Source organism: Rattus norvegicus, chromosome 19 (genome assembly GCF_021556685.1).
Source record: "Rattus norvegicus strain SHRSP/BbbUtx chromosome 19, alternate assembly SHRSP_T2T, whole genome shotgun sequence".
NCBI classification, from domain to species: Eukaryota; Metazoa; Chordata; class Mammalia; order Rodentia; family Muridae; genus Rattus; species Rattus norvegicus.
Window position 1 is genome coordinate 31,747,979 of NC_141552.1, and position 16,700 is coordinate 31,764,678.

The following is a 16,700-nucleotide window of genomic DNA, read 5'->3' on the forward strand; positions in this document are numbered from 1 at the left end:
GCTGAGCTAATCTCTGAAATTCTGCAGGGTCTGGAAAAAAATAATAGAACCAACACAGCCACCAATCAAAATTGTATTAATGTACTGCTTTGCCCCTACCAATCATATTAGAGGTTACACCTAAGCCTTCTAGAAAATTCCCCTGGCCCTGTATAAAAAAGGGACCTGGGAGTCCCTTAAGTGGCCACCATTTTGATAAATGGTTGGCCCCTGCATGCTGGTAATTTCTGCGGAATAAATGCAATTTGTCTTTTCATGCTATTGAGTCTGGGGGTCATCCTTCAGTGATTCTTGGACCCTAACAGGGTATGAGGAAAGAAAAATAACTTAAATTTTGGACCTTCGAAGCCACAAATTGCATACAATTACAAATAGGGATGGGTGCCACCGCACATCTTACCCGGTCCACAGTCCTTCAGCAGTTGGTTGCTTATTATTTCCCTCAAGTCAGGAACCTCCTTGTCAGAACTGCAGTGTGCTAGGTAAAATTATCCAGGGAACTTACCCTTTCCTACCCTCCCCTAAAGCCACGTGCCTCTGAAATCACTGTTGCTGGCCACCCTTGCTTTGTTCCTCATACAAACATCAACTGCACATTAATTGAAATCTGAGGACACAGTGTGTTCTGGTGTGTGGGTAGTGCCTGATTCATGCATACGTATGGCTCAGAAGTTTGATTCTCTTACCCTTCAAATTTTCTGCACAAACACTCCTCCCTTTTTAAAAAATTTTGCATTTATTATTTGTGTGTGCATGTGACTGGGTCTGTGTCTGTGTGTCTGTATGAATGTATGCCATCTGTATGTTGGTTCCCACAGAGGCTAAATGAGGACAACAGATCTCCGGGATTTACACATGGTTGGTGGTAGGTACATCACCTGGCATGAGTGCTGACAACAGAACTTGGGTCTTTTGCACAATCAGTTATGTGCCCTTAAATAATGAGCCATCTCCCCAGCATCCTTCTTTTTACTTTAACTAATACAATCAGTGGGTTTCAAATTCTCAGAATCTCTGCATCTCCTTAGGAAAGTTTGAATTAAGCTTTCCCAGATCTGTGTAGTGGTTTGAAAGGCTGGTGGATATGGAGAGCCCAGGTGTGGGCTGTGGACTCAAGTAGGCTTGGGAATTATACCCAGCTCAACTATAGCTTTTCTGTAATGTTAAACTGATACCGACTTAGTCAGGATGTGCTATGGGTTGGAATGTGCACGTGTCAGGCTCTTTGCATTTTTTAATAGTACATGACAGTCCATCACAACACTTCTACAAACAGTAGGAAGTAACCTCAGCCCGTAGTTAAGCTGGTCCTTGGTCCCAGCTTCCCCTACTTCTAACTAAACCATTTGCTTCCCAGCATGCTCTTCTCCTATGCCCCAGATTCTAAGGAGGTAAATTAACACAAGATGCTTGAATTCCACGAGTATCAACTCCCCACTGCCTCCTTTTCTCACAATCTACTTATTCTATTGTACGTGAGGGATTGCTTAGATGAACTAAACAAAGGAAGTGAGCTAGCCAACTAGGCTTCTTGTGGTCATCCACATAGAGAGAGACTATACTTCGGGACCATCTTCTTAGACTAGCTGGGTTATTTGAGAGAGGTCACATCACCCCTCTTCTCTCCAGATCTCTGTGTTCTGCTCAGAGAGGTGAAAGCTGAACGGTCTCACTGATCCTTTCTACTACTCAGGCTCTAGGGCAAAGTGGGTACGGTGAATTAGAGTGAGTTAGAGAATGCCAGTACTCAGGAGGCTGAGGATGGAGGGTCATCCCATGTTTGAAGCTAGCCTGGACTACAGAGTTAGAGCATGTCTCAGAAAAAGAAAGATAAAAAAAAGAAAAAGAGAAAGGAAGGAAGAAAAGGAAAGGAAGGGAAAGGAAAGGAAAGAAAAGGGAAAGGAAAAGGAAAAGGAAAAGGAAAAGGAAAAGGAAACGGGAAAGGAAAGGAGAGGAGAGGAGAGGAGAGGAGAGGAGAGGAGAGGAGAGGAAAGGAAAGGAAAGGAAAGGAAAGGAAAGGAAAGAAAAGGAAAGAAGAGAAAAGAAAAAGCTGTCACTTAAGCAGCAAGGGGAGTCATGGAGACCACACGATTTCCTTACCGACCAGGCAGGTGCTGGCTGCCTACTTTTATCTTTGGCTTTTTTCCCACCATTTCATGGAGCTGTTCCTGTCTGATGGATGAAGACAGAAGCACAGTAAGTTGCTGAGGCAGTCATTGGTGCAGTTTGGCCAAACAACTTGGATGTCCCTGGTAAGCTAATGTCTCAATAACTGTGCCCCCCCATACAATTTCGTGCATAGTACATGTTTGAAAGCATGACTTACCTACTAATTAAAATTCCCTATAAGTGTATATTAGTATGCCTCTGTCTCCTCATAAAATGAGGGATTTATGAGCTGGCGAGATGGCCCAATCAGGGAACATGCTTGGCATCAAGGCTTACGTGAGTCAATCCCTACAACACACAGACAGAAGAACAGAACTCATTTCTATAAGCTGACCTCAGGTTTCTACCTGTGCCCTGTGGCGCGAGCAGAGCCCAGTCAACAAGTGCAATAGCTGAGTTTGAAAATGAGAGACTTAAAAAGAGCCCTTGAAAGGATCTTTCTTTAAAAGGTTTGCGCACTAAAGTATAAGTAATTGTAAATAAAAATCTGCTGTTCGCACAAAATCTAATGGTCCAAACAGTAAAAGTTACAAGAACTCAGTTAAAAAAAAATTAACAGGCCAGAAAGGGTAAGGCACAAAGGACACTCTCCATCCCATTGGCTACTGTCAGTAATTTCTCAGGAAGTATGCTCTACGTTTACTAGTACTTGTGTGTGCGTGCACTGATCATGAAGGGCATGGAAGCTTCTTATTTCCAGGGGACTCACTCTGTATCTTATCATTATAGCTCGTGTATCCCTTTACTCTTAGCTGTATAATATGGGCCTTTGAACAAGCTATCTCTCACGTTTCCCCTTTGTCCTCCCGATCTGACCTTCCTGGTGGTAAGATTTCATTATTACCTCTCATCTCCTCCAAAGTTCTCCCCTGCAATTTTCTAAATCAGACATCTTCTTGGGAGGCATAGTAAAAAGGTCTAGAATTTGGATAATAAAATCAATTGCTCATTTCCTGTAAACAGCGTTCTGGCACTCACTACTCACCGTCAGAAGGATCTGCATTGCAACGGCTGACCTCAGGCATCTGCGGGCATTCTGTTCGCTGGGCGCATGATAAGTTAGTGATATTTGGGTGGCCAGAGGGTATCTGTGGTGCTTTTACGGAAGAGTTTAGTTTTTCGCACTTATCAGGGCAACTGTCCACTTCTCTGGGACCCATCTATGTCTTATAAACTCTGCAAGAATCCCATGTGGAACCCTGGACTAACTGGAAACACATTGACAGTCAGGGCTGGGAGTTTTCTGGAATTTCCAGCAAAGCACCCTGGACAGCTGCATGATTGACCTGACCCTAATCAGATTTTCCTCAATGTGGGAGACCAGAGAAGGCTATTTCTTCTGTGTAAGGGGAGAAGAAGAATGAAGAAGTTTTGAGAAGTATCCGGAAAGTTCTGAAGAGAACACAGAAGCACTAGCAACCTCAACTAGCGGCATCAAGCTCACCTCAAGTAGCGACAAAGAGAAGCAAGGGGCGCAGAGTCCAGCTCTCTCACCCACAGATGCATAGCACCTCACACCCATGCCCAACACCTGCGGGCCATGTTTTGTGATATCCAAGAAAAGTGACCTCTTGAAATGGGATGGGCACACAAGAGTCATTTAACTTTCAGAAACACAAAAAGCACAAACTGCCTCATGTAAAATTACAAATCAGTTCATAAAACTGAAATAGCTGACCTGTACAATGTGGATTTCCTGATGTGTGTCCCCAAATTGGGCACTGGGAAAGGGTAATGAAGGGGCTTTATGGTGATGACTAGCAAGGGCCTCCATGTTTTATTAGACTCATTTTGCTAATCCCTAAAATTAAGGAATTCCAGGTGTATAGGGCCAAGTATGCAAATGATTTCCTTCCGTCTAGCTGCTGGTTTCATAGAAAGCCCTCAAACCGAGAAATAAAACACAGAATGGGAAAGCTTTATGGGGCAGTCGAGAATACTGTGCCTTTAAATAGTTCAGACAAGCGGCGTGTGCTGTAAATTCACCACAGAGACAAATTTGTGCAGAGCTATAAAAAGAACAGACACGAAGCAGAGAGAAGGGCTGGCTGAAGGGGGTCTGGAGGAGGAGCTCTGACTAAACCTGGTTGGTGGACATGGTGCTGGGAATATGGTATGGTGCCCTGGCTGGCTCATTCTCCATGGCAACACATAAGGAAGAACTACTTCCTGCAGCTCAAGAGTCAAGAGCAGTTCTTGTATTTTAAGCACTTTGCAAAAAAAAATCAAAAGAATATGAACGCCAGTGTCCATCAATAAACTTTTACTGAAACATGGTATTCCATGGCTTCTTTGTGGGAAAGTGCTAAGAGTTGAATGGCTGCACCAGAGTCAGATGCCTCGGACACCCTATCACCTTTACGATTTTGGCTTTACAGAAAAGGTGTGGTTGCTCTTGTTCTGGAGGAGATGTTCTTGAAATGGGGTCTACACTCTCTGGGAAGTTGGTGGAGAAAGACTTATTTCCACATACCACCCAGAGCTGTGAGTAAGAAATTCTGTGTGTGAGCCTTGTGTTTTCGGCCCCGTTGCCCATGTGACTCTGATGCATACTGAGGATAGGAAGTGTTTCTACAGAGTGCTGTAGAATGGCAATCAAATGCAACACAGTGTCACACTGAATGGTGATAGACACTAGGTCTTTGAGATAGAGGACAGTTCTCTAGAGGGATGGCCACAGCCATCTAGAGTTTCCTGGACCAGCTTGTCGACCTCTTCCTTACCAAACATGGTACTGCTAGGCACTTGGCTACTCCAAACTTAGAGCAGGCAGCAGCCTGACCACCATTGCTTACCTCACAGGCTTGGTGTTTATTTTTCAAAGTCACACAGCTGGAAGAAAGAGCCTTTATGTCAAACCTGTGTGACCTCAGGTTTGACTTGCTTCCCCATGGGACAGCGTCCTTGATTGAGACACAATAACCAATTCTGTAGGGAGCCCTGTGGTTCAGGCTCCTGGTACTTCATGGGAATGATTTGTCACCTGAATGCTGGGTCCTAGTGTGCTCAGTAGCTGTGTTTCTCCGTGCCACGGAGAGTCTTTTGTAAATTGCAGAAAGTCATTGGCCTCTTCGGGAACATGTCTAGTTATTTACAGTATTTATGTGTGGAGAGCACAAAATATTCCATCGTGAAGATATCCAGATAACAGCTGCTTGGGGAGCATTCTCAGTGAAATATTTACTTGGGAGAATGGGAACCATGTTTACCGATAAAAAAAAATGTAGGCACATCGGGACAAGCACTATTTAGTTGCATGTGTTTTCTTAGATATTTTTTAATATACATTTATGTACTTTAAATTTATTTTATTGGGCAAAGTAAGGACTTTGGGGAGAAGAGCTGGGACAGAGTTTTAAATGTTCTAGGCAAATACGTACAGCCTGCCGTGTGTGCTGAGGCTCCCAGCTGCTTTGCTCTGACAGGATATCCCAACGTCCTTCATTTTATTGTGGTACTAAAGTAATGGGTCTGCCTGGAACCGTTTGGTGACAGGTGAGTCTTACTCTGTCACTGAAACCCAAGAATTTAAAGGGAAGGATGTAGCAATTCACGTGGCTCCCACTTATTACCTGCACTAAAGGGCAGGCGAGGGAGGGTTGAGGGGACTTCATTTTCACCTTTGACAAAGAGATTTCATCTGTTTCCGTGGAGAATGAAGGCACAGACAGGCAAGTGCGCTTCTCTAGCCATCCCACCATCACGTTAATCAGATTTCCTGTGTTTCTGGCAAAAGTTCCCTTTCTTTAGACATCTCCTGCTGCTTGAGTTGGGATGCTTATAGCAGACAGAAGACAAAGGGAAGGGCCTCTATGCAGAATGATCTTTGGTTGTGGTTTTACCTTTTGATTCTAAAATGCAGATGGCAATCATAAATATAGTTTCAAATACAGCACAAACACTCCCCCCACCTCATTCACCCAAGTGCCCCAATATGAAGACCTGAGTTTGAATTATCAAACCCCGGAAATCAATATCTGTGCAATATAGTTACACGGAAGGTGGCCTTTACTTAGAGCGTTTATATTTACAGATGCTTATTAGCATATGACAACATTTGAGATTATCTTTTCTATCTTTAATCGTCAAATGAGCCAGCAATCGCAATGGTATATAGTATTGTAATGCTTGAAATAATAAATCAGAAAATGTGTTGCCTTTTGATCTACCACTAGACAGACGTGTGTCCTGAGAGCAAGGGAGTCCGATGCACCCTGCCACCCCCTTTACCTCTCTGAAAACTCAGTGAGATAAGGAGAGAAACATACTTGAGTCTCCCTGGTAGAGACTGAGTGTTAACTCAATCTTGTTCTCTTCCGTTTTTGAGTCACAGGTCTTTCCCACTTCCTGAAGTCCTGCATAGCCACGTGGCTTGTTCCTGCCATTGGTACAAGGTCTGAAGTCTCCAGGGGGTTTGCCCTGCCCTGCCACAGGTCATGCAAGAGGTGACACAGAGGCACCATAAAACCAAAGCCATTGAATGTTGTGCGCCCACCTCCAGAACATTCCCCAGCCAGCAGCAGACTGCTTTAAATTGTCTAGCGTTTTCTGAATGAAATTACAGAATTTTCAGAAAAATACTGTACGCAAGGTAGCCCGGTTTCAGAAAGACAGACATCTGAGATCATGCTTGTGACTTTTATGTATGTGCAATATGTGGGAGTGAGTGGGAAGGAAGCACCAGAGGGAGGGAAATAGAACACGACGGTGACAGTCAAAATATTGGAGGGCAAAGGGTATGAGTAGAAAGAGCTGTTAGAGATATAGGAGCATGGGTGTTGGGGTTACGAACTAATGTTGAAAAGTCACAAAACAGTTACTCCATATGCTGATCAAACTAAAGCAATGTTTTAAAAGATTTATTCATTATATATGTATATCGGTATATTGTACCTGTCTTCAGACACAGCAGGAGAGGGCATCGGGTCTCATTACAGATGGTCATGAGCCACCATGTGGTTGCTGGGAATTGAACTCAGGACCTGTGGAAGAGCAGTCAGTGTTCTTAACCTCTGAGCCATCTCTCCATCCCCAGTAAATTTTAAGAAAGGGGAAAAAAAAACTACCTTGTATGAAGTCATGGATTTGGGTGTGGCTTCTCACCTAATCTGGCCTTTTATCTTGGTTCTGACGTGGCCATGAACTTTCTGGTGTGATTTTGCTGAAGGAGCAGCTGCTTCCACCTTTAGGGGTTGCAACAGCTCTGGTGATCCAACTGCATCCTCCAGGCCAAGGAGAACCAGACTGAGGCCCATGACCATCCACACCGTGACTCTGGGAGTTGAACAGGAATCTGAGCTGGGTGGCCACTTGGCAATTCTGTTGCCCATTTAAGTTTGAAGGCTAGTGGTCCTGAGTCTTCCCCAGTCCCCTTCTCCTGGTTTGTTTGTTTTTTTTCTGTTTTTGACGTTGGACATCTTGGTGCACACCTTTAATCCTAGCACTCCAGAATCGTGGGCAAGAGAATTGCAAGGGATGAGGATTCATTTTGGAGAGACGTTGGGGTTGGTGGGGAGAAAGAAGGAAAGAAAAGGGAGTCGAAAGGGAGCCGCTGAGGCTAGAAATGATAAGACATGGTTTCCTGTCAATGTACAATATGAACAGAATATACTCAGTTCTATCTTTCTACTATGTGAGGCCCAGGACTTGAACTCAAGTCCCCAGGGTTGGCAGCAAGTGCCTTTATCCACAGAGCTATACCATATGCCCTGATTTTCATAAGCCCTTCTGGTTTTAGGAGAAAAGGAAGAAAAAGGTCTTCTACTTGGAGTGAAGCCTAGAGAGCTCTCCTCTTACCCAGAAGCCTTTGCTGATGTTCCTCTTTCTGTCATCTATAAGGGTTATTAAACTCAGCATAGATGGAATGCTTGGAGTTCATGATGGGCTGTTTCATTGGGGTTTTCTAGCTTGACTCTGCTCATAGATATGAATTGATATTTATAATTTAAAGGGAGAGAGATGTTTGTCCGAGTGGGAAGGCATGTTAGCTGTGTTGGTGTCGGGAAGTCAAGGCTTTATGTCATGTTTGAAGGTCCATTTGGTCTGGGAATGGTTGACTTTGGCTCTGGTGTTAACATTGTGTGTTAACTCTCTCTCTCTTTCTCTTTCTCTCTCTCTCTCTCTCTCTCTCTCTCTCTCTCTCTCTCTCTGTGTGTGTGTGTGTGTGTGTGTGTGTGTGTGTGTGTGTGTGTGTGTGTGCTCTTCACTTGGACACCTAAGCTCCAGTCTGCTCCTGGTCTAAGCACAGAAGCAGGTTGTTCCATGACATGCAAAGCAGTCCAGCTCTCATAGGTTTACTCACTAGTATCACTAGCATGAAGGCCTGCCTGAGCCCCACAGAGCCCATTGGCAGTACCAGCTGAGGCACAAACTGACGTTGGCAGCTCAGAGTCCAACAATCTGGCTGTGTGTGGTCCTAGACTCCTTGCAAGGAACATTCCAGTCACAGAAGCTACCTTCTAGGATCCATACAAGAAGGTTGTTGGGCATCTGTCTGCTAGGCAGAGTTTGGGATATGCACCATGGTGATGCCTAGAGTGACATGTGTACCTCATTGAGAGAAGTTACCACAAACTCCCAGGAACTAAGCTGCAGGCCTGATTGAAGCCGTAGAGAAGGGAAAATCCCCAGTAACTCAGCAGTCACTATGGCCCCTCTGTGTATGTGGTAGGCTCTGTGGAGTCAACCAATGAGATGGGAAGTATGGAAGAAAAGATTGCACCCGTACTGGACATGCTCAAGCCTGTTTCTCTTGTAACTGTCCTCCAGACAGTACAGTGGAACGTTCATGAAACATTTGCACTGCATTTAGATGACGTAGACACAAAGAAGGAAAGAAAGAAGGAAGGAAGGCGGGAAGGAAGGAAGGAGGGAGGGAGGGAGGAAGGGAGGAAGGAGTACTTAGGGGTTATACAGGAACCTCAACATATCCTGTCAGTCACATGAGCCTCCCTAATGTTGGTCTCAGTGGGGATTTGGAGCCAGTCCCCCGGGAATGCCAAGGTACAGCATGCTAACCTTTGTTTAGATGCTGACTTCTCTCAGTGTCTCTCATGCTTTGGGTCATGTCGCAGGCCAAAGAAACGACACTGACAAATCCCGGAGTGTCTCCACATACTAGCCCTGTAAGCACTGTGGGAGTCAGGCTGAGGAGACACCACTAAGCCCCTGTCTTCAGTTTCAATGATTTACTTGTTAGGAACTGAGTTCACAGCACAGAGAACATTCAAAGATAAACATAAATGGAGAAAATTACCCAAACTCCCAAAAGAGCTTGATACTTTTGGTAACATATCTACGAGTATTATCAAAGTTGTATACACACAATGCATAATAAAATGAGGCCGCGCTGAAGAGACACTATCCTCTTAGGCTATTTTTCTGTGAAGAGCAGAGTGTGACTCATCTACTTATCTCATGGTAGCATCAGAATGAGTGGAATCCCTACGCGAAATCTCATCATCCTACTGTGATTTATTTGCTCATTCGTTCCCAACCATTTGTTGGGCCTCGGCTTGGCTCAGTAGCTGTTGTACTGGCTCCAGTCAGTGCAGAAGTAAAGAGAAGCTTCTGGGCTGACAACCACACCCGCCTCAAATTCAACCTCAGATAGTCTGAGGAAAGGTGGCCCACAATCCTCCCCTCCCCGTTCAGGGTGGACCTGCTTCTACTTTGCAGTTTTCAGGATTTAACTTGCTGCAGATAAATTGAAAACTGCTGCTTGGCAGCCTGCAGGCCCAGGCCTGATGCCTGCAGGTTGCAATCCACGACAAGATGAAGGTAGGGAGCAGACTGCCTCAGCTCCTGGGGGGGAAGCATGGCTGATTCATGGTACCACATCCTGGGAACCCTCAGCTTAAGGCTGCTTGCTGAGCCTAGCCATTTATCTTTGACAAAATCCTCACCTGAAGCCACCAACCCCAAACTCCAGCATAGTGCGGGCATCCCAGACATGAGGACAGATGCATTCAAGGGGTGAGGGGCCGAGAAGCAGGAATCTGCCTTTAGAAATGCCAGCCTTTATTTTAAGAACACAGGATGCTGGGAACGGGGTTTTGATGCTAGAACAAAGGGTAGACCTTTCCAAGATGGTGATTCTGCCTGTCAGAGAGTCTAAGCTCTTGCATATGGCCCCCATGTTAGTCACTTGCTTAATTATCCTGATCCCTCATGTATGGAAAGCATGTCTCATGGTGGGCAATATAAAGCACCAAACGTAATCATGATACAGTGGATGTGTCAACCACCCATGTATATATCAGTAAATACTTACACTTGTGTTTCAGTTCAAACCATGGGGTATTTTGAGAACTTCAAATCCACCTTTCCAAATTCATTCAAAATTATAAGTAGAAACACTTCATAAAGATGTTTTTCAAAGCTACCTTCCTGGCTGTATTGAGATACACTGTGCAGAGCTGAAGGCTCCCTTGCTGTGCATGCAGAAGTCAGTGCTTCTTAGCACTGTAATTATGGATTTACAGAGTCGTGCCATGACAGCTGTGATCTTGTTCTAGAACATTCCCACCAACTCACTGTCCACTGAGGGTGGCAGTGGCTCTTCATGTTCAGCTTCACGTCTGGGAACTTGCCTGTTCTGGACATTAAGAGTCGGAGTCATAAGGTCATTCATATCTGGCCTCTTTCACTGAGCATTAGTTATTTAAGTAATTAAAACTCGATGCCATCCATACACTGTCGTTGTAAACAGCCCACTGTCTTCTCTTATCCCCTCCCCCCTCGATAACCCTCATCTTCCCAAGTGACCCCTTCTATCTTCATGCCCCTCTTTTCCTTTCTTGCTTCCTTCCTCTTCCTTTATCTCCTTCCTCCTTTGCTTCTCTTTCTTAGGCTTCATATAGGCCATCATAGCCAGTGTGAGTAACTGCAAAAGGCAGGCCATACTGAGAAAACAGCAAGCCCCCTCCCATGCCTTCTCCAATCTTTAGTTCACACAGCTCTTTCACTGCCTCTTCTGTGATGTTTTTTGACCTTGGAGGGGTGAAAAAAAAGACATCTCCTTTTGGGTCAGGGTCAAGCACTCAACAGACACCTATTCTCAGCACTTCGATAGGCTATGTGTTCACACTTTCGTTATCGCCCACTGCTGAGTCTTTACTGACAAAGACCTCATTGGTCTAAGGAGATAAACATGCACAAGGCAGTCTAGCTACTTACTCACTTGTATGTAGCACCTGTAATAAGTGTCTCCATATGGCCTGTAGACACACTAGTCACAGCCCTTTGACCAATTCTACAGTGTTAAGCATATATTCCTTCCCATACAGTAGACAGTCGTCCTCAAATCTAATTATGAAGTAATTGGTTGACCCTAGAACAAGCATGCCACTATTGTAATGATGAGGACCTCTCTATAGACACTTCAGTACTGTGGCATGCATCATCTAGAGCTGCGTGTGAGCACTGATGACTTTTATCCCCTACTCAACCTGCATAACACCTTTTGACATCATGGAAGTAGGTGTCATGGGGAAACTAGCAGCTTGGCTTTTCTTGTGTGCTATATTCTGAGTGTGTGGTGTCTTGAACAATAGCGTCTCACTGTCTAGTTCTGATGGGCCACCAAGAGCAATAACAATATCCTGTGTTGTTTGGGGGAGCTTCTGTGACTCTTGGCCTACAACTCATAGGCCTACCTGGCATTGATATTTTAGTTTGTAAACATATTACTGGGCATGACGTTTAGAATTTCATCTAGCTCGTAGTGTCTTGATAGTCCTTCTTTTAAACTACTCCATAACATTGCATTGTGTTACTATCTTGCATTTGGTTTGCTCAATCATCCGTTCATGTATGTTTGGGTTACTCAGTCTGAAGATATTATGTACAATGTTTCAGAACAAGCTTTGTACTAGCTGCTGTAAAGATTAACATATTACAAATGTCATCACCTGAGCACCTTAACTTGCCTCAAAAACTTGAAGATGAGAGTTCCCGGAAGAAGTTAGCTCTCGTTAATCTAACGAGAACTAGTTGGCATTCTCTGATGACGGACGCAGAAAATCTGTCTTGCCCTTCCTGCTCCCCGGGTATGGCTTCTAGTCCCCAGATCTAATGTAGCTCCTGGCAAATAATTACCATAACAATTAGAAGAAAAATAGTGCTACATCTAATGATCATGTACTAATCAAAAGCAACATATTGAACAATTCATCTGTGATACTTAATCCTCATAAAGATTCTTAGTAAATGCTTGTATTTTTCCCCCAATATACATAATAAAGTTGAGCTTAAGAGGGGATAAGTAACTTGCCTCAGGTCTCATAATTAGTAGCAGTAAAGACAGAATTTGTAATTAAGAGCCATCTATATTAATCCAGAATTCCTCTTTGTGAAGGAAACGCAGGGACAAAGAGTGGAGCAGAGACGGAAGGAAAGGCCATGCAGAGACTGCCACACCTAGAGATCCATTCCTCCTGCAGACACCAAACCCAGACAATATTGCTGATGCCAAGAAGTGCTGGCTGACAGGATCCCCAGGATAGCTGTCCCCTGAGAGGCTCTGCCAGAGCTGGCCAATACAGATGCAGATGTACACAGCCAAACACTGGACTAAGCACAGGGGACCCCAACGGGGAAGTTAGGGCAAAGACGGTAGGAGCTGAAGGGGTTTGCAATCTCATAGGAAGAGCAACAGTATCAACCAACCAGACCCCCCCAAAGCTCCCAGGGACTAAACCACCAACTAAAAAGTACACGAGGAGGTGGAGGGGACCCATGGCTCTAGCTGAATATGTAGCAGAGGATGGCCTTATCCGGCATCACTAGGAGGGGAGCCCCTTGGTCATGTGGAGGCTTGAAGACCCAAGGTAGTGGAATGCTAGAGCTCTGAGGCAGGAGTGGGCAGGAGGGTGGGGGAGCACCCTTATAGAGATAGGGGGACAAAGAGGGGATAGGGGACTTGTGGAGGGGAAACTGGAAAAGGGAATAATATTTCAAGTGTAAATAAATAAGATAACCAATAAAAATGAAAAAATATAACTGTAGACCCTCAGTTAATGTAGAGTATAATTAGTGCATCAGTATATAGCAAAGAAAGAAGAGTGGAGGAAGGAAGGGGCAAAGAGGAACATCTCTTCACACCTCAGCTTGCATTTACATCTTCCTTAGAAACCAATTCTTAAACCCGAACACTCACCGGAGTCATTTGGCTAACCTATAAACTTGCACGGGTGCCTGTGTCCCTCCCCCACAGTGCCAGTTTAATTGGTCTGGTCCAAGGCTGGCACGAGTGTGAAAGCCCTTGGAGAATAAATACCAGCATGCAGCCCATGTTAAACCCCCACCTTAGCAGGAGCATTCCCCTGCCCTTCGAGGTGGCCAAGAACAGTTTTCATTAATACACATGTGCATTTCCTGTGACCTCTGGCAGCTGTTCCCAGCAGCTCCTGGTGCAGGTGTGCATGGGACTTTGCACAGGGCAGGAGCATCTGCAGAGACGAAGCGGTCCAGCCACAGCCCAGAGGAGAGCAGAGTTCAGGAAGTGGATTTTTATTACAGTCCAAATGACAAAACCTTCTGTGGAGTGTGGCAAACGTGCACATGGACAGTGCTCCCACTGGAGCAAGGGAACCAGTGCAGTCCCCTCTGCTGAGTGTCCTCCTCACGACAGTGACAGGACACCTTAAGTCTGGGATTCCCTGGTGATGATTTTTCCAGCTTGTCCCAACATGAATTCTGATCTGATTGAAGGCCTTGATTTCAATCTTTTTGTGGATAGGTTCTGGGAGAGCCTTAGTGAGTTGGGCAAATCGTGGCTAGAACTTGTCTCTAGGAGAGACAGGAAGACATCCACCCCTTGGTTTGATGTCCAAACCACCTTGGGAGTTACTGAGATGATATGAACTGCCATGGGGTATAGCATATTTCTTTGACTCAGAAGGAAAGGAGCCTTTTACTGTGAGACAGGAATAGTCCACAGGTTCATTGCCAAGCCTGGAGCTGGGGGCTGTCAGGCTGCATGTTTGCCACACTCCACAGAGAACCAGGCAGGCGTCTGTTCTCTGTCCCCTGGCTGTCACGAAACTCACCAGCACATGGGAGATCTGCCCTCTGCAAAAAGAAACAAAAAAATAAGCAAACAAAACGGCCATTTGCCACGCTTGGCCCAGCCATCAACTCAAAATGTTCTTGAAGCTTGCAATAGCAGCTGTTGTTTACAGCCTGGACCTTGTGTCCCAGATCATGTGCTGAGTGCTTGACGTTATTAACTCATATAACCCTCACGTATTCTCCAGTCAGCAAATAGTAGTATGCCCATTTTATTAAAAAAAAGTGATTGGGACACAGAAAGGCAAAATAAACTGGGTCAGAGAATTTGCTAATAGCTCCAGTAGGTCTGGTGTCAGCTCCCCTTGATTCTAAGACTCGTTGTGTGTTAAAAGACTTTGATACATTGTTTCAATCGGGATAGACTGTGTTTAAGATCTCTTTGAATGTCTGGAGCCTTCTACTTAGACATCCAGCAGGTGCACAATAGCTTGCTGAAGGAAGGAAGGAAGGAAGGAAGGAAGGAAGGAAGGAAGGAAGGAAAGAAGGGAGGGAAGGAGAGAGGGAGGAAGCCATTGTATTATTCTGAAGCTGGCTTTCCCTTAGTCAATAGGGGTTATAAGGCCAAGAAAAACAATGCTGGGTGCCCTAAAATTTTTGAAGATCACACAAGCAAAACTTGTAATACTAATCATGGCCCTCAGAAAATTATGTCCAAAGGACACGATTTCCTGATGCAGCTGTTTAAATTTGTCTTATCATTTCCTTTCATTGGCCAACCACCCCCCCATGCAAATAACAATTTGCAGATATCCAATAGCAACAGTCTAGAAAGTTTTCCATTTGAGAGAGAAGTTGAGAGGGGAATATATTTAAACATTCTTTTTACCCTTGCAATTTTGTGCTTACGCGGCGGACTCGAGGATTTGAAAACGGAGAAGCAAGCTGAGACTTAACTGTGTGATGGCTTGTCTTAGGGACTAGGGAACTCAGGGACACTTAGAAGTTCCTAAAGTTGCAGAAGAGCCTGTGCCAGAGCCAGATCTGGCCATGTGCACAGCTCACCCTTTCCTACCATGGCTGCTAGGCTCCAGAAGAGAGAAGGCTCGTTTTCTCTGAGCTGTACCTCAGCCAGGCTGGCAGGTGACCAGAGGTGATTGATTCATTGTTCCACTTTGTCATTTATTTCTCTTGCTTTTCTCACTTCCTTCAACAGGGCTGATAAGGAAAGGTCTGTCTGAGAATCCTGTATCTCTTTTCTCTCCTCTTGGACCAGGGAGCTGCTTTTCCCATTATGTCAGCCACATCCAAGGGCAAGCACACATCATTTAACACTAAAACCAAGCCTCGGCAGAGGCTGGGCAGAGAAAATCTTAGTGGCAGAAAGCTGTTCTGTTTCTTTGGACCCAGGGGAAAAAAAGAAAAGAAAAAGAAAAACCTTTATTCGAGTGATATTTTCATTACATGCTATTGGGTTTTGTTCTCGCAGGGAGCCCGATTTGGAAATTGACAGTTAATTTCTAGAAACCTCTCTTTCCAGGTAGTGTGTTGTAGTGGCATCACCATGAGTCCAGCAAACAGGTGTGAATCTAGGCCCCTGTCTGCTATCATATTGGGCAGGTACAGGATACGGCAGCCACCATGCTTCCCTGACCGTCTCCAAATTCTGGATCTATTTCTGCATCTCCAATTTCTGGATCCACTTCTGCATCTCCAAGTTTGGGATCTGGGAAGGTACCGGCATAGCACATGAACAGAGAGGAGGTGCCTTTGGTTCTGTGTATGATGCTGAAACTAACTCCCTGAAATACTTCCTCTAGGAAAATGCACTCCTTTCACTGTCTTATCCCTTCCTGGGTGAGATGGTGAAGGTAACAATCTCTAATCTAACCCTTAAAAGAGTATGATCCATGCCACCATTGTCTGCATGCACATGAACGTTGGAACACATGCAAGGCAGGCACAGAAATACATAAATAAAAATGAAATGTTCTTAGAGAGGGAAGAGGGAGGGAGCAAAAGGAAGAGAGAGAGGAGAGAGAGAGAGAGAGAGAGAGAGAGAGAGAGAGAGAGAACATCTGTTAATGACTGTAAAGTTTCGCAAGCAGGAAAGGCAAGCTTTTCACCCTGCTTTCCAACCTGGGCTGGAAAGCCATGTGAGTATTCAGTGTGATGCTTGCCGTAGCTGTTCTTCAGTGGTGAATTCTGCAGCTGACTTCCCATCTCTACCTTGGGGCCTCTAGAGGCATACGAAGACCTCGACCAGTTACGGAGCTGGAAAATGTATTTATGGTGCTGTCATATTTAAGACAGCCAGCTCTGACAAACCATATTCAGTGCAAGATCTGCCCCATAATGAAGCACCATGGACTAGGACTACCTTTGTTGGCTAAGGAGTAACAACTCGTGACTCAAGACAGAGGCAGCCATTTCCCTGGGAAGATGCTGGACGTCTGCCTCCATTCACAGAAAATGAATCAAAGAAATTCCTTTCAGTGTATTGTCTTGTATTTGTATTTGGC

General features: G+C 44.9%; 1 long non-coding RNA gene across 3 annotated transcripts in view; it reads right to left on the reverse strand.

The window, feature by feature from the left end:
• Positions 1 to 16,700, reverse strand: part of LOC120098502 (uncharacterized) — a 63,081-nt gene that overhangs the window by 6,456 nt on the left and 39,925 nt on the right. Inside the window, exons 4-5 of one of the 3 annotated variants that reach the window (XR_015643556.1) lie at positions 14,220 to 14,241; positions 12,099 to 12,252 (exon numbers count right to left, since the gene is read on the reverse strand). The exons of the other annotated variants lie outside the window; for them this stretch is intronic. This is a non-coding gene — a long non-coding RNA (uncharacterized LOC120098502). Of the gene's footprint in view, positions 1 to 12,098; positions 12,253 to 14,219; positions 14,242 to 16,700 lie in introns of those variants that run through there. 3 annotated transcript variants of the gene reach the window in all.